At 47.4% G+C, this 26,800-nt stretch overlaps 1 protein-coding gene across 1 annotated transcript in view; it reads right to left on the bottom strand.

Moving 5' to 3' along the window:
- Positions 1-26,800, bottom strand: part of LOC311320209 (histone H3.2) — a gene marked incomplete at its 3' end in the record, with an annotated part of 298,720 nt that overhangs the window by 232,546 nt on the left and 39,374 nt on the right. The gene's annotated exons all lie outside the window — the stretch shown is intronic.

Here is a 26,800-nt window from a genome sequence, read left to right as displayed (position 1 = left end):
ATTTTTTGTAATTTTGAAAATATGGAGAAAGCATCAGTTTAACTGAAATTCAAATGTGTGCAGTTTAAGTGCAATACTGTAAATATGAAAAAAGTAAACAAATAGCAGTTAATCTTTGATGATCAAGAAACCCAACAAATTTCAGTCATTTTTCAGGCGCTGATATTGTTGGTGTGATGACTTCCTTTGCCAAACAGACCCGATTTTCTAAAGCATTGTATATTATATTATGTTGTTAATTCCTCCACAATCATGTGCCATAACCCTAAGAAAGTTTGTATCCAAACAGAGTTCTGTACACAACAGGAAACAATAATTATTTGTTGAGGTAAACACATTATTATAATTTATGTGGCAAAAATCAACAACCGATGAACTAGGATCTTTAGAAATGTCTAACAGTTGTTACTTAAAAAAAAGTTTAAACAACAATTTAACAAGAAAGCAGTTTTCTTTTTCATTTTGTTAGAATTTTAAAATTATGAACTCATATTCCAAAGTATTCAGATGATACATTGTGAACTATACCAGACAGATTAAGAACAAGGAAAATATTTGGTGTGTTGGAAAATTTAAAATATACTATCTGTAAAAAATGCCCTTTATCAAACTGCTATCAGAGTCCGTGTGAATTCACAGATCCTAGTCAGGTCTTCCTTTAACAATGTAATACCGAGATTTCCTATGTTCATAAATCTCCATTTGTTTAGCGATGTTTCCATTTTAAATTAAACATGGGTGCTTTTATTTATTATTTTGTCTGAAAGTTTATGAAAGATGAAATAGTGTACATTTGACATGGCTTTCCATTTATTTTTATATGTTTTTTAAATGTTACATTTGAAAAGAGAGGTGTGGCTGTAGTGCATTGTTTGCCTAAAATGTAGCGTGTCCGAGTTTACAAACATTTCAGGGATGGTTGAATTTATCAAAGCTCCATGGAATTAGTTGTACCCATCACAATTACTATCGTTTCATATGCAAGCATGCCTAAACATGGTTCACCATACAGTTGTGTTTGTTTCTCTTTTGATTCACAAAATATGAATGTACATCTTGTACAAGTAAACTATCAATAAAGTTATAAATATTTGTACTGAGGTTTTCAGATACTTTAACACATATTAACATATTACAGCCATTGTTTAGAGCTAAGACAATAACTAGCATTAACCATGTGAGGAGACTTGTAGGACCATCATCATGTCCTCTGGGTCTGTTGAAAGAGTTAAACAACCGGAGGCTGGGTTTTCATCCAGAGGCGTAACTAACATAAACATAATAAACATCTTTAACATTATCAGTGTTGTAAGACAATTCGGAGCGGGATCCGAACCTTCAGCGTTGGGCCTGAGCACAACACGCCTGGCGTCCTGTAGGCCTGATCACAACACGCGTGGCGTCCTGTGGGCCTGAGCACAACACGCCTGGCGTCCTGTGGGCCGCGCTGTACACGCCTGGCGTCCCGTGGGCCTGATCACAACACGCCTGGCCTCCCGTGGGCCGCGCCGCACGAGCGCTGTGACAGGTTGAGGCAGGAGCCGGGCGCTTGTCTGCCAGTCAACCTGTGGATCAATATCAATATCAATCTGGTCCTGACATTCACGCAGTCTCCATGTCAGCCATCCCAGACCATCACATCCAATCTGAGCCCCACGCCAGCAGAGAAGATTGAGCCTCTATGAGATCCAGATGCACCCACCCCACAACCCGGAGCCCAGCATCTAGAAAGGTCCTTGGTTAGTCAGAAAGGCAGAGATACTATTGAGTTGGAGAGGCGAAACTTTAACTTTCTCAAATAAAAGCAAGATGGCTGTAATTGAGGGAAGAGGAGGGCTCCAGAAGGAGAGTAGGAAAATAATAAGGAGCAAGAGATTGGAGGGATATCTTAGCGACATGTAATCCTTCTCTTTGAGCTCGCTACTATTTCCAGACAGCAATCTTCCTCCCTGTTTCGATGGCAATGATTAACTTTGAACGGATCTCAAGAGAAGATCAATAGTTATGTCCATATGTGTACATCTGCATCTGAAATGATTCCTTCCTTAGCCCTCCCCCTGCCCCAGTCTCTCTCTCACTCACTCTCTCACACACACACACGCACGCACGCACGCACACACGCACACACACACGCACACACACACACACACACACACACACACACACACACACACACACACACACACACACACACACACCCTTCCACTTGTTTTACCCGCACATACTAAATTTTGCACGTTTTATAATGACAGGCCTCTTTTTCAAGTGTATTAGCTTCCTTGGGGAACCCAGATCCAGATGTGTGTACACTAAGTAATTACAGCATGTGGTATAGTGCCTTATTGTCTGAACCCCATGCAGGAATTAGCCCAAATGGCGTCCTGTTGAGCCCAGTACCCCCTAGAAGGTCGCGTCGTGGTTTAATTTGTACCTCTGTGCTCATACATCAAGATTGAGTGATATAGTCACAGACTGATCGCTCCGTATTTACCCGCTGACCCTCTGGCGGGACCCACCGGGCCAGAGTTGGAAATAACAGCATCCTTTTATGTGTACTAATAATTAGTCAGGCACACACAGCCATCCATCACGCTGCAATGAGCCATGGCTGCTTTGTCAACATGTTCGGGCACATAAAGCTATTTATGTTGGCTACAAGTAACAAATAAAGAATAATGTAATAATTGGGCCGTGTGTGTGTGTGTGTGTGTGTCTGGGGGGGGGGGGGGGGGGGGCTTTGCGGTGAACGTACGTCAAGGTTGTGCAAAAGTGTTTGGATTTTAAGTCTGGTTTAGAATCTGTAAGGCAGTTTCTCTTTCGCTTCGTGGCCTTAACATGAAGTGAACTTTTGTCAAGATGAATGGACAACAACGAGCGCTCCATACATGTGTAATTCGAGTCCACTCTTAAACAGCGATACCTCTCTCTCAGACTTGCCAGTCTGGCTGTATCATGCTGACCAGGGGGAAGAGCTGAGCGAGTGAGTGAGCCTGCAGAGTTCTCATCCACAGCGCCATGCTAGGCTAACCCCGCCAGAGGTCAAGTGATCCGAGGTCACGTGAAAATCGCCCCCTCCCCTTTTTTTCATCACATTTCATTCTCATAATCCTCTTTGCATGTCACACTCAACTATGCTCACACGGAATGTGAGCTGTGGTGGCCTGAGCAGTGGAAAAGGCCAATAACCTCACAGCTTAGCTGGACTCAACGAGACAGTGAACAACAGTGCCTACCACTATCACACTGCTGTGGATGTGAACGGATAGTGATTCATCTAATATTTCTGCAAACTTTCATGATGCCAAACAGGATGTTTACAGGAAGTTACAGAGCTGTAGTACATTTTGCTATCCCGTTTCTGATGTCTAATATATCTAGATCAGAGAGCAATTCATGATTTTACAGTGGGGGCAACACCAGAAGTGTATAATCTGATCTAAAGTCTTGTACAGTCGCCCTCATAAACAGACTCAAAGTTTTCCTGTTCCAAGTTAGATCCGTTTCCCGTGTTCCTTGTTTGGCTCTCAGAGTTGTGAGATCAGCCACCCAGAGAAACGCAGGAACCTCAACACTTCAGCTGAAAACAATTGAGCTGAAGTGCTGAAGTGGCTATAGCAGGCTGCAGATCAAAGGCCGTTCTCCAACACTGTTTGCTTTGGTTTGGCTTTGGTTTGCTTTGTAGACTAATACTCATAAATGTATCTGGAGTCAATGGCAGTGCAGAGCTATATTAAAACTAACATCTTAAGACTGGGTCAATATTTCTATATTGCTGTAAGGAGAAAAGTGTCAAGAATGTAACAAGGAAAGAAAATTAAGTTCACTGATACCCACTTTTCTTTACTTTTCACATAATTTTTATTTGATCTTTTCAATGTCAGAACAATGCCCATTCAATTATGGGTCTGTACAATGTGTTTTATCAGCCCCATGCATACACAATAAAACTAGACTAGACTATTTAAAATAGAGTTACATTTATGTTTTGGCAAATGTCTATTTTATAAGTACAATACCTTGCCTTGTTAAGTGTAAAAGTGTGACATAATTGGCTAATATTTTTATCTGTCCCACACTTGATGGTTTGATTGTTTGTTAGAGTTGTAATTGTTTATTTCGTAGTAGTTTGATTATATAGTTCAATCAACCAACACCAGCAAAGTAAATATGCAGTATTTTCATGTTTTCACATGTATTTATGCTTCCATACAATAATGTGCAGAACTGTTTGTGTGTTATTTTGAAAAGTCTGCAATGTGATACAACTATCGTGGTTGAACTTTCCTCTTCTACAGTCTCAGCAGTCTAGTGTGAGCTTTGAGCATTCCAGTGCCAGTCTTACCATTCTAGAGGGAATGTTCCACTTCTGAGGGGCGGGGGTTGTTGAAGCAGCTCTGGTCTGGCTGGATGAGTGTCTGAAACAGCTCAGAGATAGACTCTGCTCTCCATTACTCATGTCTATTCCTTTATTGGAAAGAGAGAGTGAGCGAGAGAGAGAGAGAGAGAGATAGAGAGGTGTTGGAGAGAGGTTCCACTAATTCAACTATTTTGTAGTGTTTTTAGCACTTCCAGTGGATCACTAAACTAAGTAGAGCCTTCTTTCTAAATTTATTTATTACATATTTTTTTATATAAATATCCTCCATTCAAACGTTGAGCATGCCTCAATTATATACATGTATGATTTAAAAATGATTAATTTCTGTTCAGTGATCTTCATCAAATGTTTTGTAATTAAACTACTACAAACAAGCAAGCAAGTTTCAGTAGAAATACAGATTTAATATTGATTGATAAACCTGATCAAATAGACCAAGTTACTTCAGTCTTTACAAATGCTGGATTTAAATGGATAGCCAAATGTAATTAGCACAAGGCTAATTAGACACAAAATACTTAACTGTATTGGTCCTTTAGTAAATTCCAGCACTTAATAGAAGTTAACTCCAGTTAAAGAAGATCTATGCTCAAGATGTTTTCAAATTCTCATTCCATATCTTCACTGCCTGTTGCATGTTCTATTCAAACACAATAGGGAACATAACTATTAATGATGTGGTCATGATAGGCAGACACATTTGAAAAAGACTCCACAGTATGATAAATGTGGAATTCTTCTTCATTCATTTCATTCCTTTCAACAATAAGTGACATCATCACCTGTTCTTGAATTGGAGTGCAGACCTTCCGAACACATTTTATACATCTCTATCAGTCTCTGAGCATCATGCTCGGCGGCTTACACTAATCTGCTCTCAGGTGGAGCAAAGGTCACCGGAATTATTTCTGTCTTCAGCACCACAGAGGGAGGTTTCTAAAACAGCCAAAGTATTTTCCTTCTCAGGAAAACAAATGAGGTGAGGTACCGTATGAAGACATTTATATGGACACTTATACAAATCAAATGAAGACATCTGGACCCTGTGGACTTTCTATTCTCTCCTCTCCTCCAGCTTCTGTTACGAGCCGTCCCACAATGCATCTCATCCCTGCGAACAGACAACATCAAACTGCGTCGCCGTGTGCGTGTACATCAAACAATAAAAGTCTCCCGAGCCTCTGGTCTCCACAGACAGGCATGGCGCAGGGCTAGCAGGATCTCCCCCCCCACATGGGGGGCTGTAGGATGTGGGGGAAAAGAAGGAGCTTCACAGATCCAGGGCAATCAGACAGAGGGTGAATGCTAATGAAAAAGCAAACAGCAAACCACTGCAATTTGTGCTGGAAGCCATGTTAGAGCAATTGCTGCTGCGCTTCACTCCTGCTCTGTTTCCCCCCACAAACTATACACACTTGGGGGAAGGTGTGTGTGTGTGTGTAGGGGGGGGGGGGGGTCGGGGGAAATAATTATCTGCCATTTCCAGTCTAGGGGTCAAATGCGTTTAGATGCAAATGCAAACAACTTCCTGTTTTTGGACTCTCGTTAGTGTGTGGGTGAAATGCAAGTGTGGTGGGTAAAATGTTTTTCCTTCCACCTAAAAAGCATCATTGAGGAAGCTTGTTTCCTCTGATCAGTAGGATGTGATTCAAAGGAGCAGAAAACATCATGGCAGCTATAGTCGATGCTGAGACAATCTTTTGGAGAGCTGGGTCCTTGTTATAGTTGATTCAAATGGAGATTGGGCTTATTTCTAAGTGGACTGCAGTGAAAACAGATCTAACAGTATGTTTTTATAGGTTTGCCGATGACATGGTTAACAAGCTCTCATTCAGCCAGTGCAATTGAGATATGACTTATCCACTTCAAGCCAACAAAGGGATTTTGGAGGGGATTAGCATGGGCCTAACAGGTTAGGATTTACAGGCTCAGGTTTAAACCTCTACTTTCTGAGGTTGCAAGGTTAAACTTGACGGAACACATTTACATTTCACGTCCTGAGGGGCACTTTGTCATCTTTCGGCAAAAGGAAACGTCATTTCCATAAAATATGGTCGGCAGCTCTCTGTGTGCAGTAAGTTTCAGGACTGAATGACGACCTGACTTATACTGCCCTTCATCTCAAAATCTGTAGTTGAAACCTCAAAATAGAACTCATGACTAATCATAATTGCCTTGACAACAATTGAGTCTATAATTGCAATTGCTGAGAGTTGGAGAGGGAGGAATGTCAAACGTTTAGTAATCATACTTTGAACAATCAAATTAGGACAATTATAACGTTCTGATGGGTCTGGGTTCACATAATTCGCTGGATCACCTTTCAGAACATGACCTTGGAGCTGAACATGGCATGGTGTGCCGTCATGTGGAGTCATTCTTGCGATAACGTGTTATTGGTAGTGTTGGTACTAGCTGGTCCAGGGGGTAGAGAGGTTTCTGGTCCAGGGTGTAGAGATGTTTTTGTAATAGGCAGGGTTGGCACTAACCTGAAATGGCAGGTGATTTGTTTCACAAAACTATCTGGGAAAGCTCTATTGAAAACTGTTTGGAAAAGGGCAGGCACATGAAAAAAAAATACTGGCAGGCTATTGGATGAACTATCTGTCTATCACCGTCTAACCATGCCCGTACCTGCTAGTAGTTCCCAGGATGCTGATTGGCCTGGCCAAATTCTGTTTGGGCCCAAGAGGATCTCTATGGAGCTTTATCAGATCTGTGGAGAGAAACACAATATGAGCTTGTGAGACCAGGATGGTCTCATGACGCTAGGTTGGAGAAAAGGCTTTCATTGTTCGAAAAACGAAGTCAAGACAGTTTTCGAATGATGAAAGCCTTTTCTCCAAGGTGGTTTAATTTGCAGCCACCCGCCTTTTATTTAAAAAACATTTTTGGGCACTTTTTTGCACTGGCTTCGCCTGTTCGCCCTGATCAGACTGAGAGATCGTATGATCAGGATTTTTGTGAGGGACAGAAAGTCATGCCACCTCAGAGAAAAGGCTGTCATCGTCCGAAAACCATCTTGACTTCGGTGAGTAATGGAAGTATACTATCTCTGGAGTATGGTGAGTAATGGAAGTATACTATCTCTGGAGTATGGTGAGTAATGGAAGTATACTATCTCTCGAGACAAAAGCAAAATGTATTGTCCCTGCTGTAAGAGAGCTACGAAATACATATTACGCAAAAACCTCTCTATGCCCTGGTCCAGAGCTAGGTTGGTACAAAGAGTAACTTGTTAGCCTGCAAAGACAACTGCGTCCAACTCCGCTTATGACATCTAAACTCATTGTGAAACACTTTCTCCGTAATAACAAATATCCCAATGCAGTTCCATTCAGGGGGAAACTCCCTGATAATCATTTGCACTTGTCTCCGTGGGAAAGAGAGAAAAAACAATGATTGGGCCCTGGATTAGGGGCAGTAATACTGCTAATACAATCTAATACAATAACCCACACAATGTGTATCAAATTAATCACACTTAACCCAGGCACACCCAGAGAAAAAATGATCTCATTTGACCATGCGAGTCAGGCAGCGTCTCTAATCATACAGTATGGGAGAACAACACCAACATCTCTGTTTGTCCTGGCCACCCTGAAATACAAAAACAACCATTTGACATTAGCAGACCAATTCGTGTTCTTGAGCATGAGACCAACTGTTATTGGTCTCCTCATGTGCTTCTGGCTTATATTCTTAATGATTATGCATTATGTTAATTCTGCCTATATTTTGTATAGCCTAGAGCATTTAACCCTGATTGACTGCTATTAAAAATATCTGCCAGTCACTCAGCAACAAAGACGTACTGTATAGCCATTAGTCACCAAGCAACACATAAAACACTAAAACAACAAAATAATCATGACACATTTTCCTTTTTGATCTTAGGACTGGTCTTTGGCTTGATACTCCTGCTACAATGAACATGAATACTTAACAACTACTGTAAATATGAATGTGAGGCATCGGAATTAAGAATCAATGAATAAATATACCCCAATACATTATTCATTGAGCACATATCTCTCCAAAAGCTTTTACATAACCTTACGACTCTGGTCTCTCAAGACGATGAAACAGAATCTGTATATGAGGCTGTATTCCATTCAACACAGTTGGGAGTGCGTTGCCCATCTCCCATTCTCTATCATGCAAAGCAAATGGGGCAAATGTAGATACAATCTGAATACAAATGGGACAACAGGCACCCCAGGTCCCCTATGGCAGCCCATGAGGGTCAGAGAGAACCATGCAAAATAACATCACATGCTCACCTCTGAACTCCAACTCCTTTGCGATCTGATTGGTTGAGGGGTTGAGGGTCCCTGAGGGTGCTGGGATCGTTGCTATAGCCCGACTCCGAACAATACTCGCTGGTTTACCCTGAGGAGAGGAACTGGAGTATTTTCATATCATGAAGGCAAATGGGTCTATAAAGAGCCTGAGGGAACTAGCCAACCTGATTGCAGCCCATCTCCTGTGTTTCCCAAAAGCTTTACCGTCTCTGACCACTAATCAATACCTGCACATGCAGCCTCTGTGTGTATGTGTGTGTGTGTGTGTGTGTGTGTGTGTGTGTGTGTGTGTGTGCGCGTTCAGTTACACTACACGAGCCTACAGTGTGTTTGTGTGTGTAAGTACAGTTACACTACGCCTGCATAGCTGTCAATCTAAAGACACGTTTTAAATAGACATACTGTGGTGAAGAGGGATGGATTTTCTTCCAGTTGTAGTGTTGAGTTAGTGCTGCCCACTCCAAACATTCAGCTTTTGTTTCCCCAAAAAACTACATCACCCTAAGAAAGGTCATTCAAAAGAAAACACATACACCAGAGCATTAGAGAACATGTCTAAACACAATTCAACAATGGTTCCATTCATAATTATGAAGAGGACATTTAACAGTGTTGTTCTACTGTATGATCCGTTTCTCCCTCATCTTACATATTCTTGGTACTGCCCCCTGTGGGCCAGGAGACCTTGACTTTGAAATCACTTCCCCATATTCAATGCACTTTTCACTCCCATAAATACGATTGGTCATATCCCAGTTTCCCTGACGATGTATTTAGGTTAAGATACTGCCCACCCCTACTCTATGAAGGAGGGTGAGTCCAGGGGCAGGGGCAGGGGTCCAGTCTTGGAATAGGGGGGTGAACAGGGCGACCATAACACTTATAGGTGCATCCCTGCCTGCCTGGGCTTACCACATGAGCATGTAATACATGTACTGGTCACTTATAAATACAGTCAGTCTAATAGGAAGTTCACAGTGAAGTTTCACATACAACAAGCTTCACAACTAGCATGCTGTCAGTCGGTATTGCCTTAAACATTTGATGTGCGCGGAAAAGCAGCAGAAAAGTTAGCAGATGTTTGTGGAGAGAGAAGTAATAACACCCACCATTGCTCGGTGCAGTATGCTCACCACGCCTCCACCCCTCTGATTACTCCTCACAGATATTACAGTAACTAGCAATCAAAGCCGCACAAACTCCATGTTTGAAGTAGAGGTCATGGAGTCTTGGCGTGCATGGTTGTGGCTGTACTGTACGTTGGAGGATTATTGATGCCTCCAACCCCACCGGGATGCCTCATAAGCATGAAGAACTGAGCCCACACACACACACACACACACACGCATGCACGCACGCACACACACACACGCCCGCACACACACATGAATACAACCTCTTGCACTGTGCGTGTGTCTGTTTGCGTACAACGTTTCTATGTATTTGTGTGTGTGTGTGCGTGCGTACGTGCGTGTGTGCAGATGTGTGTGTGTGTGTGTGCGTACGTGCGTGTGTGCAGGTGAGTGCGCGCGCGTGTGTGTGTGTGTGTGTGTGCACGCGTGCGCGTGTATCATAACCTCCTGTACAGTTCCCCCGTACAGCTAATAAATGTCACAGGTACATAATCTGCTAAGTTTATGAAAACAGATTGATGGCGTTTAGCTACCGTTCAGTCTGTCCCTGCAGGCAGGCCACACTGTATTGATGAGCACATTAAGACGACGCGATCGGACTGGAGAAACGGACGAGATTAGATGAAGCTGTGAAAGATGAATTCAATAGTGATTTGAATAGCACAGCCTGGGCCATATTAGCAGGGAGGGAGCAGGGAATTGGCTGCCGGTTATTGAGTTGTGCTTGTTATGAGGCAAGCTCATCAGTGGGAATAGCCTTTGTCATCACACCCAGCGCTCATACAAAGACGGATGAGTCTAATGTTTTAGATATATATTCACTTCGGTAATATCTTAATGATTCAATTGTTAACTTCAAATTAACTGCTTAAAAAGCAACAAGGTCAATCATTTTTCTTGAAATCCATTTGGCTTTTAACCAATTTGTTCAGTGATTATCCGAAATCTCTATTTCGAGGTCCGATTGAATCTACAGACACACACACACACACACACACACACACACACACACAGACACACACAACAACACACTGCTGTTGGAGGCCGGTGCTTCTTTCCGTCCGAAGGGAAGAAGGGAATGGGAGAAACACAGCATGGCGGAGCGGAGAGCGCACATATGAGTCCAGCTGACCTGTCATGGCTGCAGGTGTGGAGATGAGAGGTAAAGCTTGTTTCATCCTTTTATCCAATCTGAAATGAGCCTCACAGAACATGTGAGCGCAGGACCGGAGTGGAAGACAAGAATTGTAGTCTGTGTGCAGTGTGTGTGTGTGTGTGTGTATGTGTGTGTGTGTGTGTGTGTGTGTGTGTGTGTGTGTGTGTATGTGTGTGTGTGTGTGTGTGTGTGTATGTGTGTGTGTGTGTGTGTGTGTGTGTGTGTGTGTGTGTGCGTGTGTTTCTATGTGTGGGTATGTGAGTAAACCAGGCCCCACCAGTCTTAACTGGGCTGTTTGCAACAATCTTGCTCTCTCTTTGATATTGTTTGTGTGGGAACAGCTCCCTGCGGAGGGTGAGGCTGTAGGGCTCCCAGCGGAGGCCGGGGCTTTGTGGAGCCTCCCTTGTTTGCGATAGCCCCAACGATATGGCCCCAGCAGGCTGAGAACACGGACTAATGTTCTGGCTGGATGGAGCCATGAAAGCAGACAATTACCAGGCAGCGAGCAGGCTCTCCCTGGGTTAGGGTTTTAGTCACATTATTTGTTTTATGTAGTTTTTGAAGCGGGAGCTTTAAAGTTTAACAGCCCTAGGGCTCCTAATGCCCCCCCCCCCACCTACTCTGAGTGTACTAGTATGTGTGTGTGTATGTGTGTGTGTTACAGGGTGTATGGCTTTTGCTGATTTAATTGGCCGTGATTGGATGTTTACAGGCGCTAACATGGTGTTTTTGAGTTTCATCGTATGAGTGATATTGACTCATGACCTCTATGCACCCTGCAGCACGTTGATAGGACCCATGTGGCTGTGAAGGAGAGAGAGAGAGAGAGAGAGAGAGAGGGAGAGAGAGAGAGAGAGAGGGAGAGAGAGGGAGAGAGAGAGAGAGAGAGAGAAAGAGAGAGAGAGAGAGAGAGAGAGAGAGAGAGAGAGAGCAGATGTGATTATCAGTTATCTGGGGGAGAGAGAGAGCCCTCAGGTTGATGCTTGTGTTGCTGGTTGATGGTTTTTGATTGATAACACTGGGAATTCACCAGAGCACACACCACCTCACTGGTTGCATTCAGACAAAGAGCACCAACAAAGAGATGTTGCAGTTTAAACACAGATAACATAAACACACTATACCGCTCACTTGCAGGTAACACTATAGTTTTGTTGTTGAATTCTCCTGATTGTTTAATGTCACATTATGTCACATTATTGTCACATTAGGAAGAAGTGAGTGTCCCAAGTGTTGTCTCTGCATGGTATTTGTGTTGCTGTGTTTTAACAGAAAAACACACAGGCAAAGCGACAGACAGAATGAGAGCCATGAGAATGTTTTTGCATATGCCTCTTGGCATGCTTTAGGCTGTTAGCAGCGCGTCAGGCTGCTGGAATGGGGATGTGCTAGGAATACAGGATCTCTGCTATAGGGCTATAGGGATGTGCTAGTTACAGTATAATGCATCTATGCTATGGAAATGTGCTAACTACAGTAGATATTTGCTATGGGTATGTGCTAGTGGATCTGGAGGGCCTGGGGAGGCAGCATCATGTCGGGGGAGTCAAACAAGCTGGTGAGGAGAGCTGGCTCCGTCGTGGGGCAACAACTGGACAGCCTGGAGTCTGTGGAGGAGAAGAGGATGAGGGACAAACTGAAGTCTATCCAAGACAACCCCTCTCATCCCCTCTATGATGAGCTGTGTTAGATGGGGAGGACATTCAGCCACAGGCTCCTCCCACCCAGGCACAATACGGAACGGTTCAGACGTTATTTTGTGCCAACAGCCATGAGACTCTACAACAATGCCTGAGCACTCCGTGTGTTATAGAGATCTGCACGTATGCATGTAGCCTATACATGTGTATTACTACTGTAGATATACCCAGACAGCCTGGGTGTATGTATGTATGTATGTATGTATGTATGTATGTATGTATGTATGTATGTATGTATGTATACTCCTTTACTCATATACTCATATAACTATCGTTATATATATATATATATATATATATATATATATATATATACACACACACATACAGACTGAATGTATGCAGGTACGGTACATATATATCTTATTATATTCTATACTGCACAGTTACTGTATGTACATATGGATGTATATCGCCCCTGACATCCCTTTTTATGCTGCTACTCTCCCCTTATCTAGTGTCTCTTTCTTTTTTTGTTACTCTGTATCTACAGTAGTGTTTCCTCTCCTTTCTAACCTTTGTGTAATTTTCAACTGCTGAAATGTCAAATTTCCCCTTGTGGGGGGGGGGGCGTTAATAAAGTGATCTCATTAGGGGCGGGGCAGACTCAGCTTCAGGTCCTTCTTGTATTTCCCAATACTCTGAATCTTCCCAGGAAGTCTGACTTCCCATGAAAAGGGAGAGAAATAACCAAACTTTGCACATAGGTCCAGTCGTATGCCAGAAGTCCTCAACTGGCATTGTGGGCCAATAGTCCTGATGGTGGCGCTACAACAAGTGTCTAAACTTTAAAACTTTAAAAAATCATAACAAATCAGCCGTATGTGCTGTCACTGTGCAACTACCACCAGAATGTAGGCCCACGTGAGCAGAAATGTCCATGTGCTTTGAGCAGGCAGGAATTATGAAGTCCATCACTCTTTTCTCAAAAACTGTAAAACCTATCAAACCCTCTTCCTCCTGCATTTTTGGCCAATTGTAACCCCAATTGCTACACTACATCTTCAGACTGTCCACACAAACAATCTTCACAGATTTTTGAAATATAAAAAATTGAGCCCACAGCACATCAAAATGTTTTACTGTAAACAGTACTGTATACAGCTACTGTTAGTTGGACTGAACCCATTTCAACCAATAATATGACATCCACCCTCAATCTTCAACTTTCAGCAACACACAGCTAAGATTCATTATTTGGCTAGTTAGCAACAGCATGGCATGGCTTTGGGTGTTCGCATTACATTAATCATTTAGCTGACACTTTTATCCAAAGTGACTTACAATAATTGCATTTAACATAGGAAGTTACTGTACTATACACCAGCACTCACAAGTGCATCTCCTGTGTGACTAAGTGACTAAGGGGCGAATTCACTAAAGCAAATTGCGCCCGCTAATTGCACCATTACATTGCGCGTCAGTTGCGCCAGCTATGTGCTCCGTTTTAAAAACCTATTCACTAAAGACATTGCGCTAATAATATCCCAGCGCAAACACACCCATTCGGTGTTTGCGGCTGAGTGCAATTTGCTGCTGATATAGGAAATGACTATAAATACTGCGCATACAGCGCATACAACTCGAAAGCATATCATTGGACGATGGCAGACAGAAAAAGAAAGATACGATTCTCAGACAGCGAACTTGAAGGCCTCACGGACGAGGTTCAAAAACATGTCTCACAGCTTTCCGCAAAAAATATCACGACTGCAGCAAAAAATCATATTTGGGGTTTAATTTCCCAATCAGTCAGTGCCATTTGTGTGTGTAAACGCGGAAGACTGAAAACGGAGGTGGAATAATTTGAAAAGACGAACAAAGGAAAAATTGTCATTTTATGTTATGCAAGTTGCAGCACGATCATCTGGCATACTTTTGGGGGAGTGTATAACATTTCCCCACCGGTACGATCTAGGCATCTAAACGGCTTTTCAGGATTCCAAATGTGCACTAAATCACATCGCGCGTCCTGATGTGAGCCCAGTTGTATGCCGCCTCTCCAACGTTGGAAGGATTACGCACGGGAGTCATCATCCATGGCTAAAGATGATACCTGCTGTCACCTATGATACAAAGCAAAATATTTTCAAGACCATTCAAATAAAAAAAATATTGTGTAGGCTATGTTTTTATTTATTTATACCTATATCGGCCCCCAGCCGTTCAATGAACAGCTATAGGGAATGCGCAGTTTCGCTTATAGACTATTATACGCACAGTTTCATGCTATGTAGGCTATTATAAATAAGTATTATTCATTGGGGGAGCTTGGACTCGCTGGGGACGGGTGGAGAGACGCATAGTCAACTGAGCCTTCCCAGACGCGACTTCATCCTCCAGTTGGCTGAAGAGCTGCGCGCTCTGGTGTCCAAACAGCTACCACGGTGGTTCTAGTCAAAAAGTGACCTTCTAAATATTCTCTCACGAACAACATGCCTGGCATTGCGATGCCGAATTCGCCTCGCAACAATCACTGCTGCCATGATCAGCGGAAAGGCTGGCCGCGACACACCCCTTGCGCTTAAATACCACCACGTCTCTGAAAACGCAATTAATTTCACTTTAACTGCGTGAGGCAATTTGCGCCGATCTTTGTGAATTGGGCGGGTTTTGCAATAATATTCATTTGCATAGAAAGGGGAACATTCTCCGCCCATATTACCTAATTTAAATATGAGCTAATAACACCGGCGCAGAGAAACGCAATGACGAACGCAACGCAGTTAACACCGTATTTCACCCTTTGCGAGGGCTTTGTGAATAGCAAACATAATTTTTGACTTATTTGCACAGGCTTTGCGTCAGGAAAAGCTGCGCAATCCTTTAGTGAATTCGCCCCTAAGAGTATAATCTAGTGCTTAAGGTAAAGTGCAAAAGTAAATAGCTAAAACGTTTTGAGCCTATGGTGAAATATGAGCAGTCCTTATGTCTGTGGGCAGTGACCATGTGACAACCTCAAATCTTGTTTCATCTCCTGACTGTAGCAGTTAACAGGAAAACATACGCCTGCACCAGTTTGTGTTTATATGTGTCCAGCTAGACCCTCATATATTTGCCATTTGTCTCCTCCTCCTTCCTCTCCTCCTCCTTCCTCTTCCTCTGCCCGGTCCGACCCAGTTCTGTGCAGAAGGTAGAATCGTATCTATCTTGTGTTGTTATTTCTGTTGCTGCTCTGAGGTTGAGGAGCCAGAACCTAAGAGTTGTACTCCCCTGTACATGTACAAAGGATGTAACAATAAAGGAATCTGTAACTCAATCTGAGAAGAAGTTGAAAGATATGCACTGAATAATTTACAGTTGGATTAAATCTATAAGAATGCTAATGTCTATAAGAATACAATATACATATTCATTTGACAGTTGAGTTAAATAGATACATATTCTGTATGATCGAGATATAGGTATGTCTATTATGTAAATGTAATATTCACATGTGTATGTTGTGTATTGTACGGTAGTACATTAGAATGTACAGTAGGCTACTGTAGATACAGTATGTATAGAGAGAGCTGGCCTATAGGTAATGTCCTCACTCAGGATCGATGGCCTGAGGGTAGAGTTGACCTTGTGGATGTGGTACCTCCCACCTCCTGATTCTGGGCCATATATGGGCCGGAACTAAGCCACAAGGGCCAGATCTGGCCTGTATATGGCCCAGATCTGCTTGCTATCTGGGGCTCCGACTGCTAGGGGCGGCCTTAGTCCTCCAGCACAAGTTTAATGTTTTTTTCAGTTCGATCCGATTCCGATACCTGCCGATACCAATACTAGCTGTCTTTTTTTTCTTTAATAATGATGTCACTAACTTAATTATCATTATACACTTTGTGCAATGCACATACCATATTTTTTCTCTACTGTATTGTTCTGCATTTAACTATTTTATTTTATTTACTTGTATCTTGTTTTTGTTGCTGCAAGGTTGAGGAGGCAAAACATAATTTTAGTCCCATATGGCTACTTGTATATTAGGTATCGTAGGCTACTGTAGGCCCAACAACGAAAGAATCCTTGAATCCTACTATATATTCATTTTCATGTATCAGCGCCCATGTTCATCAAATAAAAATAATTCATTTGTAAAATATATGCTTGGGGTGAGACTTGTCTGCTCTGCTCTCCTGTCACTCATCCCGCGTGTGCAACAGGGTCGCAGCCTCTTCAGGGAGCAACTGTGTCATTTTTCACTATGACATGACAAGTCAGAGAGGGAGAAATGGCTCTAGTTTACAGATTGCCTCATTAATGTTATCAGGTTCCCTATTAGCATTGGGTTTAAATCTGAAATATTGCCAAACAGGCACTTTTGCTTTTGGAAATATACACTACTCTACACCGTCTTGTGAAACTAACTCGAGGAGCGCTCAGACTTAAGACTTTTTTCCGACTTTCATTCACGAACGACTGGTCTGAAAAGGTAGGATAGTTTGGTGAACTAGACCAGGGGTTCCCAACCTTTCTTCCCCAGAGCCCCCCACTTACACCTGATGGAATTTGCGCATTTTGTGTATTTTGTTAAAATTGCTGTGTGACATGTCAATAACATGATTCTTTGACAAATATTTGTCTAGCTAATATTAAGGCCTCAAATTGCCTGGCGCCCCCCCTGCAATTGTTAGCGCCCTCCTAAGGGGGGCCCGGACCCCCGGTTGGGAAACCCTGAACTAGACGCTGGACTGAGGGAAACATGATGTTGTGCGGTACGACCCGGGGGGACCAAAGAAGCGGCACAGAGCGGTTGATCCGTTAGCCCGTGGGTTTGTTTATTTCCAGGATGTTGGGAAGGGGATATGTGGGAGAAAGTGTGGTGCGCCGAATGGTCTCGGAGTATGGGATGTGTGAATACCTATGTGTAGTGCGTAGTGAAGACTATGTGTGTGGTCTACCGTGGGTGCGGGGTGATATAGGCGGGCAGGGTGTTGTATGTATGTGCGTGCGCCTGGCTACAGTACAGTCCGAGAGTCCAAAGGGATGTCCAAGGGAGGAGGCGAGCGTGGTACCGGGAGATCCGTCCGAGGGTGTCCAGGGGTTCGGGGGTGGTTCGAGGGGTTCTGTGGGTCCGGGGAGACGGGGAAGGGATCCGCGGGAGGCCGAGAGGAACTGGGGCCGGGGAGACGCGAGGGAGGGTCCGTGGGAATCTTGGAAGGAAAAACACAAAAACGGGGTAAGGCAGGGTTCGGGAAGGAAAAGGCAAGTTGACTAGGAATCACAGGGAGCGAGATTGTACCGTGTACATAAGGCTACGATCTGGCGATGAACTGCCGGTCCCGCTGGTTCTTGTAGCAGCGGAGGCAATCAGCGACAGGTGCGCTGATTGCCTGATGGAGACCGGCTGCGTCGTCGCCTAGCCAACGCTCTCATTGAGCGCGCAGAGGTGGTGGGCTGGTCAGACGGCGTCGGAGAGGCAGACCGTGACGCGCTCCGCGCACGCCCCACAACAGTACCCCCCTCCCGACGCGAGACTCCCGGCGAGCGCCCAAGGGCGTCAGGGTGGGCCCGATAGAAGTCGGCCAACAGGGCAGGGTCAGCCAGATAGGAAGGGGGCACCCAGCTCCGGTCTTCGGGGCCGAAACCCACCCAGTCCACCAAGTACTGGAACCCCCGGCCCCGACGCCGGACGGCGAGCAGCCGCTTGACGGGCCACACCTGGTCGCCGTCCTCGAGGACACGGGGAGGAGGGGGAGCTGAGACAGGGGGCGACAGGGCACTGACAGACACCGGTTTAAGTAGTGACACATGGAACACCGGGTGCACCTTCAGGGATGGAGGGAGGGAGAGACGTACCGCGGTGGGGTTGATGACCCGGTCGATGGTATAGGGCCCCACGTAGCGGGGAGCGAGCTTCCGGGAGGGGACCTGGAGAGGGAGATCCCTGGCCAGAAGCCAGACGCGCTGGCCGAGGCGGTACATGGGAGCCGGAACCCGCCGTCGATTGGCGCAACGCCGGGACCGCTCCGTGGCTCTCAGCAGCGCAGCACGGGCGACCCTCCATATGCGCCGACACCGCCGGAGATGGGCCCGAGTGGACGGAACCGCCACCTCGGACTCCTGCTGGGGGAACATAGGTGGTTGGTAACCCAGGGAACACTCAAAAGGCGACATACCCAGTGCTGAGCTGGTCATGGAGTTGTAGGCGTACTCCACCCAGGCCAGGTACTTGCTCCAGGAGGCGGGGCTGCGGGAGGTGGCACAGCGCAGCATCGCCTCCAGGCTTTGGTTGGTCCGCTCCGCCTGCCCGTTGGTCTGGGGGTGGTACCCGGAGGAGAGGCTAACCGTGGCCCCAATCCCCTTGCAGAAGGCCTGCCACACCCGAGAGGTGAACTGGGGACCACGGTCAGAGACGATGTCCTGGGGTATGCCGTGGAGCCGGACGATGTGGGAGACGAGGAGGTCGGCGGTCTCCGCAGAGGAGGGGAGTTTGGGCAGAGCCACAAAGTGAGCGGTCTTGGAAAACCGGTCGACGATGGTGAGGATCACGGTGTTGCCCTGGGACCTGGGGAAACCTGTGACAAAGTCGAGCCCGATGTGGGACCAAGGCCGACTGGGAACCGGTAGGGGACGTAGGAGGCCCGCCGGAGGTCGATGGGACGCCTTGTTCCGGGCACAGGTGATTCAGGCTGCAACGAACTCCCTGGTGTCAGCCGCTATGGAGGGCCACCAATAGCGCCGCTGGAGGAAGGTCAGCGTGCGGTGGGCGCCGGGGTGGCAGGCAAAACGGCTGGAATGGCCCCACTCGAGGACCCGAGAACGCACCAGGGTCGGGACATAGAGGCGGTTGCGGGGTCCGTTGCCTGGGCCTGGCTGGGCGCGAAGAGCCGCCCTGACCACAGAGTCGATGGCCCAGGTGACGACACCCACCACTCGGGCTGGGGGCAGGATGGGGTCAGGGGTGTCGTGGTCGGCTGCCTCCTCCGCGAACTGCCGGGAGAGGGCGTCCGCCTTGGTGTTTCGGGAGCCTGGGCGGTAGGAGAGGGTAAAATCAAACCGGCTGAAAAATTGGGCCCAGCGCGCCTGCCGGTCGTTTAGCCGCTTGGCGGTCTTGATGTAGGTGAGGTTGCGATGGTCTGTCCACACCAAGAACGGCAGCTCAGCCCCCTCGAGCCAGTGCCGCCACTCAACCAGGGCCTCGTGGACTGCCAGCAGCTCCCTGTTCCCCACGTCGTAGTTGCGTTCTGCGGGGGTGAGACGCCGGGAGAAAAACGCGCAGGGGTGGAGCGGTTTGCCCTCTTCAGACCGCTGGGAGAGGACGGCTCCGACGCCCGTGTCTGACGCGTCCACCTCCACGACGAACGGCCGGGCTGGGTCTGGATGGGCGAGCACCGGGGCCTCCGTGAACAACCCCTTCAGGGTCCCAAACGCAGCGTCCGCCTCCGGGGTCCAGGAAAAAAACCCGAAGAGTGGATGTGAGCTCGTGGAGAGGGGCTGCCACCTTACTGAAGCCACGGATGAAACGGCGATAGAACCCTGCAAACCCCAGGAACTGACGCAATTCAGTCCGGTTGGTGGGTTGGGCCCACTCCACCACCGCCTTCACTTTTCGGGGGTCGGTCCGGACGTGCCCCCCCTCCACTATGTTCCCCAGGAACTCCACTGAGGCCGCGTGAAACGTGCATTTCTCCGCTTTAACAAACAGGCGGTTCTCCAAGAGCCGCTGGAGGACCAGGCGGACATGCTGCTCGTGCTCCGGCTGGGAACGGGAAAAAATAAGAATGTCGTCCAGGTAAACAACAACAAAAATATTTAACATGTCCCGCAAAACGTCATTTACGAGGGCTTGGAAAACGGCAGGGGCATTTGTGAGCCCGAACGGCATCACCAGATATTCAAAGTGCCCGAGGTGTGTGTTAAACGCCGTCTTCCACTCGTCGCCCTCCCTGACACGGACGAGATGGTAAGCGTTGCGCAGGTCTAATTTAGTGAAAATGACAGAGGTAGTGAGAGGCTCAAACGAGGAACTAAGGAGAGGGAGGGGATACTTGTTTTTGATGGTGATGTCGTTGAGCTGACGGTAATCGATGCAGGGCCTGAGCGAGCCGTCCTTCTTGCCAACAAAAAAAAAACCCGCTGCCACCGGGGATGAAGAGGGACGGATGATACCAGAGGCAAGGGACTCGGATATATACTCCCGCATCGCCTTTTTCTCGGGGAGGGAGAGGTTATACAACCGGCTAGAGGGACGCGGCACATCCGGGATGAGGTCGACCGCGCAGTCGTAGGGTCTATGGGGAGGTAGCGAGAGAGCGCGTTCCTTGCTGAACACGGGGGCTAGGTCGTGGTAAACAGTAGGAACGCCAGACAGATCCGGAGGTAAGGGGTCAGGCTTGAGCGTCCTAGGGGAGCCAGGGGCAGAACGGAGACAGTTGGCGTGGCATGCGACGCTCCATCCGAGGATCTGCCCTGTGGACCACGAGACGTGGGGATCGTGTCTCTGGAGCCAGGGTCTCCCTAACACGAGCGGGGCCGTGGGCGAACAGATGACAAAAAAACGCATGGTTTCTACATGGTTGCCGGAGATGGAGAAGGAAAGGGACTTAGTGCTGTGTGTGACTTTCCCTAGAGTGTGCCCATCCAGGGCGTAGGCAACCAGAGGGGTTTCCAGGGGAACAAGGGGGATACCAGCCTGCCGGACAAGCGTGCTGTCAATGAAACTGTCGTCTGCCCCAGAGTCCAGAAAAGCGCTAACGGCAAATGACTGGCTGTCCCAGGAGATCGAGGCAGGGAATAACATATTAGGTGAGCTCTTGTTCTGGGGCAGCGTCAGGTGGCTTACTAGTAACCCCTCCGCTAGTAAGCCCTGTCTTTTGGGCGGGTAGGACAGGCACGGATAAAGTGACCGGGCTCCCCACAGTATAAACAAAGCCCTCCGCGCATGCGCTGTTCGCGCACCGCTTCCGAGAGCCGTGACCGGGCTACCTGCATCGGTTCCTCCTCGGACTCGGCTGGACGGAGAGCCGGTGCACGCTCGTTGGGTGTCGTGAACCGTGGTTCGGGGTGGAATCGGGGAGCCGGGGGAGAGGATCTAGGGGCCGCTGGAGGAAGACGGTGACAGCGCTCGGCGCGTCTCTCACGGAGACGTTGGTCCATCATGAGAGCCAGGTCCACCAGCTGGTTGTAGGTCTCGGGTCTGTCCCTCATAAGACCGTCCTTGACAGCCTCGCTAAGGCCCCGTCGGTAGGCACTGAGGAGGGCCTTGTCTCCCCACCCACTGTCGGCCGCAAGGATGCGGAATTCGACGGTATACTCCGCGACAGAACGAGAGCCCTGCTGGATTACATGGAGGCGTGTAGCGGCGTCACATCCGTCTACGGGGTGGTCAAACACCAGAGTGAACTCCCTACGGAAAACCGCATAATCTGAGGTGAGTAACCCGTTCTGACCTAGCGCGGCTGTAGCCCATCTAAGGGCCCTACCTGTGAGGAGTGACATGATGTATGCCACCTTAGCCCCGTCAGAGGCGTACCGGCTAGGTTGGTAGCGAAATGCTAATTCGCATTGACTGAGGAACCCACGGCAGAGATCGAAGTCGCCCTCGTAGGGCCTAGGGGTGGCTAGGTTCGGCTCTCTCTCCGGAGCGACGGGCGCAGGAGCCTGGTACGGGGGAGACGCTGCCATGGGTTGAGCGGCGGGGGGCGGAGGTTGGGACTGCGCCCCAGCGGTGCTGTCCAGCTGATCCAGACGAGCCACAATCAGAGCAAAGGCGTCGGTGAGCTGGGTCTCCAGGCTGGCTAGCCGTCCCTCGTGCCGCTGGACAGCCCCAGAGAGAACGGTGAGGACCGAGACGTTGGGTACCGGTGGAGCCGGGGCGTCAGCCGCCCCTGTGCCGCTGGGGTCCGTCATGGCCAGATCGTAATGTTGTGCGGTACGACCCGGGGGGACCAAAGAAGCGGCACAGAGCGGTTGATCCGTTAGCCCGTGGGTTTGTTTATTTCCAGGATGTTGGGAAGGGGATATGCGGGAGAAAGTGTGGTGCGCCGAATGGTCTCGGAGTATGGGATGTGTGAATACCTATGTGTAGTGCGTAGTGAAGACTATGTGTGTGGTCTACCGTGGGTGCGGGGTGATATAGGCGGGCAGGGTGTTGTATGTATGTGCGTGCGCCTGGCTACAGTACAGTCCGAGAGTCCAAAGGGATGTCCAAGGGAGGAGGCGAGCGTGGTACCGGGAGATCCGTCCGAGGGTGTCCAGGGGTTCGGGGGTGGTTCGAGGGGTTCTGTGGGTCCGGGGAGACGGGGAAGGGATCCGCGGGAGGCCGAGAGGAACTGGGGCCGGGGAGACGCGAGGGAGGGTCCGTGGGAATCTTGGAAGGAAAAACACAAAAACGGGGTAAGGCAGGGTTCGGGAAGGAAAAGGCAAGTTGACTAGGAATCACAGGGAGCGAGATTGTACCGTGTACATAAGGCTACGATCTGGCGATGAACTGCCGGTCCCGCTGGTTCTTGTAGCAGCGGAGGCAATCAGCGACAGGTGCGCTGATTGCCTGATGGAGACCGGCTGCGTCGTCGCCTAGCCAACGCTCTCATTGAGCGCGCAGAGGTGGTGGGCTGGTCAGACGGCGTCGGAGAGGCAGACCGTGACGCGCTCCGCGCACGCCCCACAACACATGAATTGTAGTCGATGATTGAATGAATGAATCCTGACGACCGCAGCAGACTTGTGTCTTGGAAATGTGTCAGTGCCCCTCTGTAATGTATTCTGCTGACCATACCACTCTCTAGGGCCTTACAGTCCTGCATAGTGCTGCTCCCATTGCAGGCAGTGATGATCTCAGCCAGAATGCTCTCAATTGTGCATGTATAGAAACGACTAATTCCCCATTTCCACCACACCACAAAGTACCTACTCAACTCTACTCAACTTGCTTTTTGGGGCTTTCCACTGCAAAAAAATGTGTGTAGAGGCGAGGTGAGCCTTTACTTTTTTAGTACCTGCTCCATCAAGGTTCCTAGTGAGCTGTAGCGAGGTCGTGTAAACACTGCAGACCGCTGATTGGTCAGAGAGAATTGTTAGACCCAGACCAGAACCAGACCGGATCCGGACCCAGACCCAGAGCAGACCAGACAAGACCCCTCTATATTCAGAAACCCCTCTATATGAGCAGTTACATTCAGGGGGATACCGTGGAAAGCGCAGTGAAAGAAAGTAAAGCCAGTAGAGTTGAGCCGGTACTATGCGGTGGAAATTGGGCTTATGTATCTGTGGAGACACTCCGAATTTCCTCAGACGTCTGAGATGATACAGTCTCTGCCGTGTAGTAGATCTCTGCTGTGGCGATATGCTACAGTAGCTACTGTATAGTACATCCATGTACTAGCTGGTGATTCCCTAATGCCGGGCTCACACTACGGGATTTTGGGGCAGATTTATCCCTGATTAACCCCTCCCGACAATTGGTGGAGAAATCTGGTCTGGAACGTTGGTTGGTACCGATGTTGGGCCCAGATTGTCTTGTAATCTGAGGGGTTTACAGATCCAATCTTATACCTCCCAATCGGCTCGCAAACTAATCGGACTGTCCCGATAATATCAGACATGTTTGATATTTCGATTATTACATCATTACTTTACAAGCGAGGCAGTGGTTTGTTGCTCCCTCAGACACGATGGTATCCTGTAGCGTGATGAGCCGTTATTTTCAAATCTTCTAGTGTGTGCTTGTTTGAGATTCGAGAAGAACATATGTTAAGATTCTCTTTATGTGTGTGATGCAGCCCAATTTAGAAATCGGTTAGGATCAAATCCTGTAGTGTGAGCCCTGCATAAGCAGTATAAGCTCTACTTCCCATAACCACGAGGAAACTGGTGTTTTCTGTATCTATGACTTCCTGAAAGTTCCACCATCCTCAATTTCACGATTCACGGTTTCATTGTAGTGGGACAGGAAACAATCATACCACATTACTGCTTTTCCCTATGCACAGACCATAATACTACTTCCTGTACAATCAGCCTGTCGACTCCCCCCCAGCCATCAAGACAGCGACCTCACGTCTCCTCCAATCATATTCCCCCTCTGTAATCTGCTCCTCCAACCCAATGAGAGCAGCCTGAGTAATTTGCGTGAAGATTTGCCAAATTAAGAATTATAATAGGGAATCTGGTTTGTTCTGCCATCTTATTGAATACAGCAGTGCCAACAGCCATGCTCTCTCTCTCTCTCTCTCTCTCTCTCTCTCTCTCTCTCTCTCTCTTCTCTCTCTCTCTCTCTCTCTCTCTCTCTCTCTCTCTCTCTGTGAGTGTGGCTCCAATGCCTCTGTCTGGTTAATCACATTCACAGCCCGCCATCCCTGCCAGACCCGATCGGGCGACAAAGGTGCTGGCGACAATCTGTAATATTAATCTGATTGGTTTAATACAATCTGGGAGGCGGGCTCTTCAATCGCTGCCGTCACTATGACTACCTGTGGCTGTGTTTGTAATGAGATTGAGTTAATCAGCATATTCTGAACCGAGACAGCGCACTGCTCGCACATCGGCATGAGGGCTAATAAAACACCCTGCGTTTCACAGGAAAACTCCCATATTTGTTAATAATTACTATCACATGGGTGGGGGGTATAACAGGCGCCTTCGGGCCACAGTAATCACAGGGAACACGGAGAGAAGAGGGGAAGGGTGGAAGGAAGGGAAAGTAATCGAATTTCATAACAAGCATCGGGTGACAGTTTGACAAGAGGAGAAGTTCAACGGCAGTAATGAGGAAACTCATGTACGGTATTTATGACTTTATATGCCGCATCATTTGTCAACAGCGAGTGCACGTTGCACTTTTCCGCGCGCCTATTATCATTGATAAAATTCAGTGTGCCCATTCTCTGTGCCCATCATCATCATCTTCATCATCATCATCCTCATCATCATCGTCCTCCAAGTGGGTTCCTCCAGCTCTAGGGAATGTTATTACCTGCTTTAAAACACACATGGTGGAGCCTGCTGATGGATTGGCTGTGTTATCTCCCTATTAGCTCAACATCCCATAATGACCGTGTTGGGGCGAGCACACCGGCTGCACAGTGAGCCGACGCGCCAGAGAGTGGGAGTTCAGTCGCTGTCTGCATCCAGTCGCTTTCAAATGAGCCCCATAAATCGGTTCAGCGAGAAGCCCCTGGTCGCTAACGTTGCATCAGCATATGAATATTATGTATGTGCCACTGTCCAATTTACTGCCACCCGATATGATAACGAATCCATGGTTCCTGAGTTATTGTCAGATGGCTCGTTTATATGTGTGTGTGTGTGTGTGTGTGTGTGTGTGTGTGTGTGTGTGTATGTGTGAACAGTATAAACTCCATGCTTAATGTCGCTTTTGGAACACACTATGTTGAGGAATTACTAAGCAAATCAATTTATCTCTGGAATCATCCACAAACTAATAAGACACAGAGGGAGAAAAGTTGGGCTTGCAGCATATATCAGTTTCTTAATGTGTTTCTGTGAGTGTATGTTGACGTGTGTCCACATCTGTGTGTGTGTGTGTGTGTGTGTGTGTGTGTGCGTGTGTGTATGTGTGATAAACATTTGTATGCACACAACCCAGGAGTCGTACCAATGTTTTCCTGCTCACTTTGTTCTTCATACTGATCTTGTCTCTGGCAGAACATAATTACAGTCTGATAGTGCACAGCCATGGAGGAAGGACACAGATACACACACACACACACACACACACACACACACACACACACACACACACACATACAAACACACACACACACACACAAACACACACACACACACACGCGCGCAAACACACACACGCAAGTCCCCCCCCACACACACACACATGCACACACAAGCAGACACACACACACACACACAGACACACAGGCGAGCCGCATATCATTGCTTCACAGGACATCACAGTGCTGAAAGAAAGAGTGAGAAAGGGAGGGGGCAGAAGGAGAGAGAGAGAGAGAGAGAGACTGTTAGAAGGAAACGTTAATTATGCCACCTCATTCTGGATGTCCATCAAACTCCGGCGTCTAATTATGAACAAAAACACTGTGTGAGCCACACACACACATCCACACAACCTCACACACACACACACACACACACACACACACACACACACACACACACGCACACACACACACACACACACACACACACACACACACACACACCAA

Source organism: Borostomias antarcticus (genome assembly GCF_949987555.1).
Source record: "Borostomias antarcticus genome assembly, chromosome: 17".
NCBI classification, from domain to species: Eukaryota; Metazoa; Chordata; class Actinopteri; order Stomiiformes; family Stomiidae; genus Borostomias; species Borostomias antarcticus.
The sequence above is the reverse complement of the archived record's forward strand: the minus strand, read 5'-3'. Positions and strand labels throughout refer to the sequence as shown.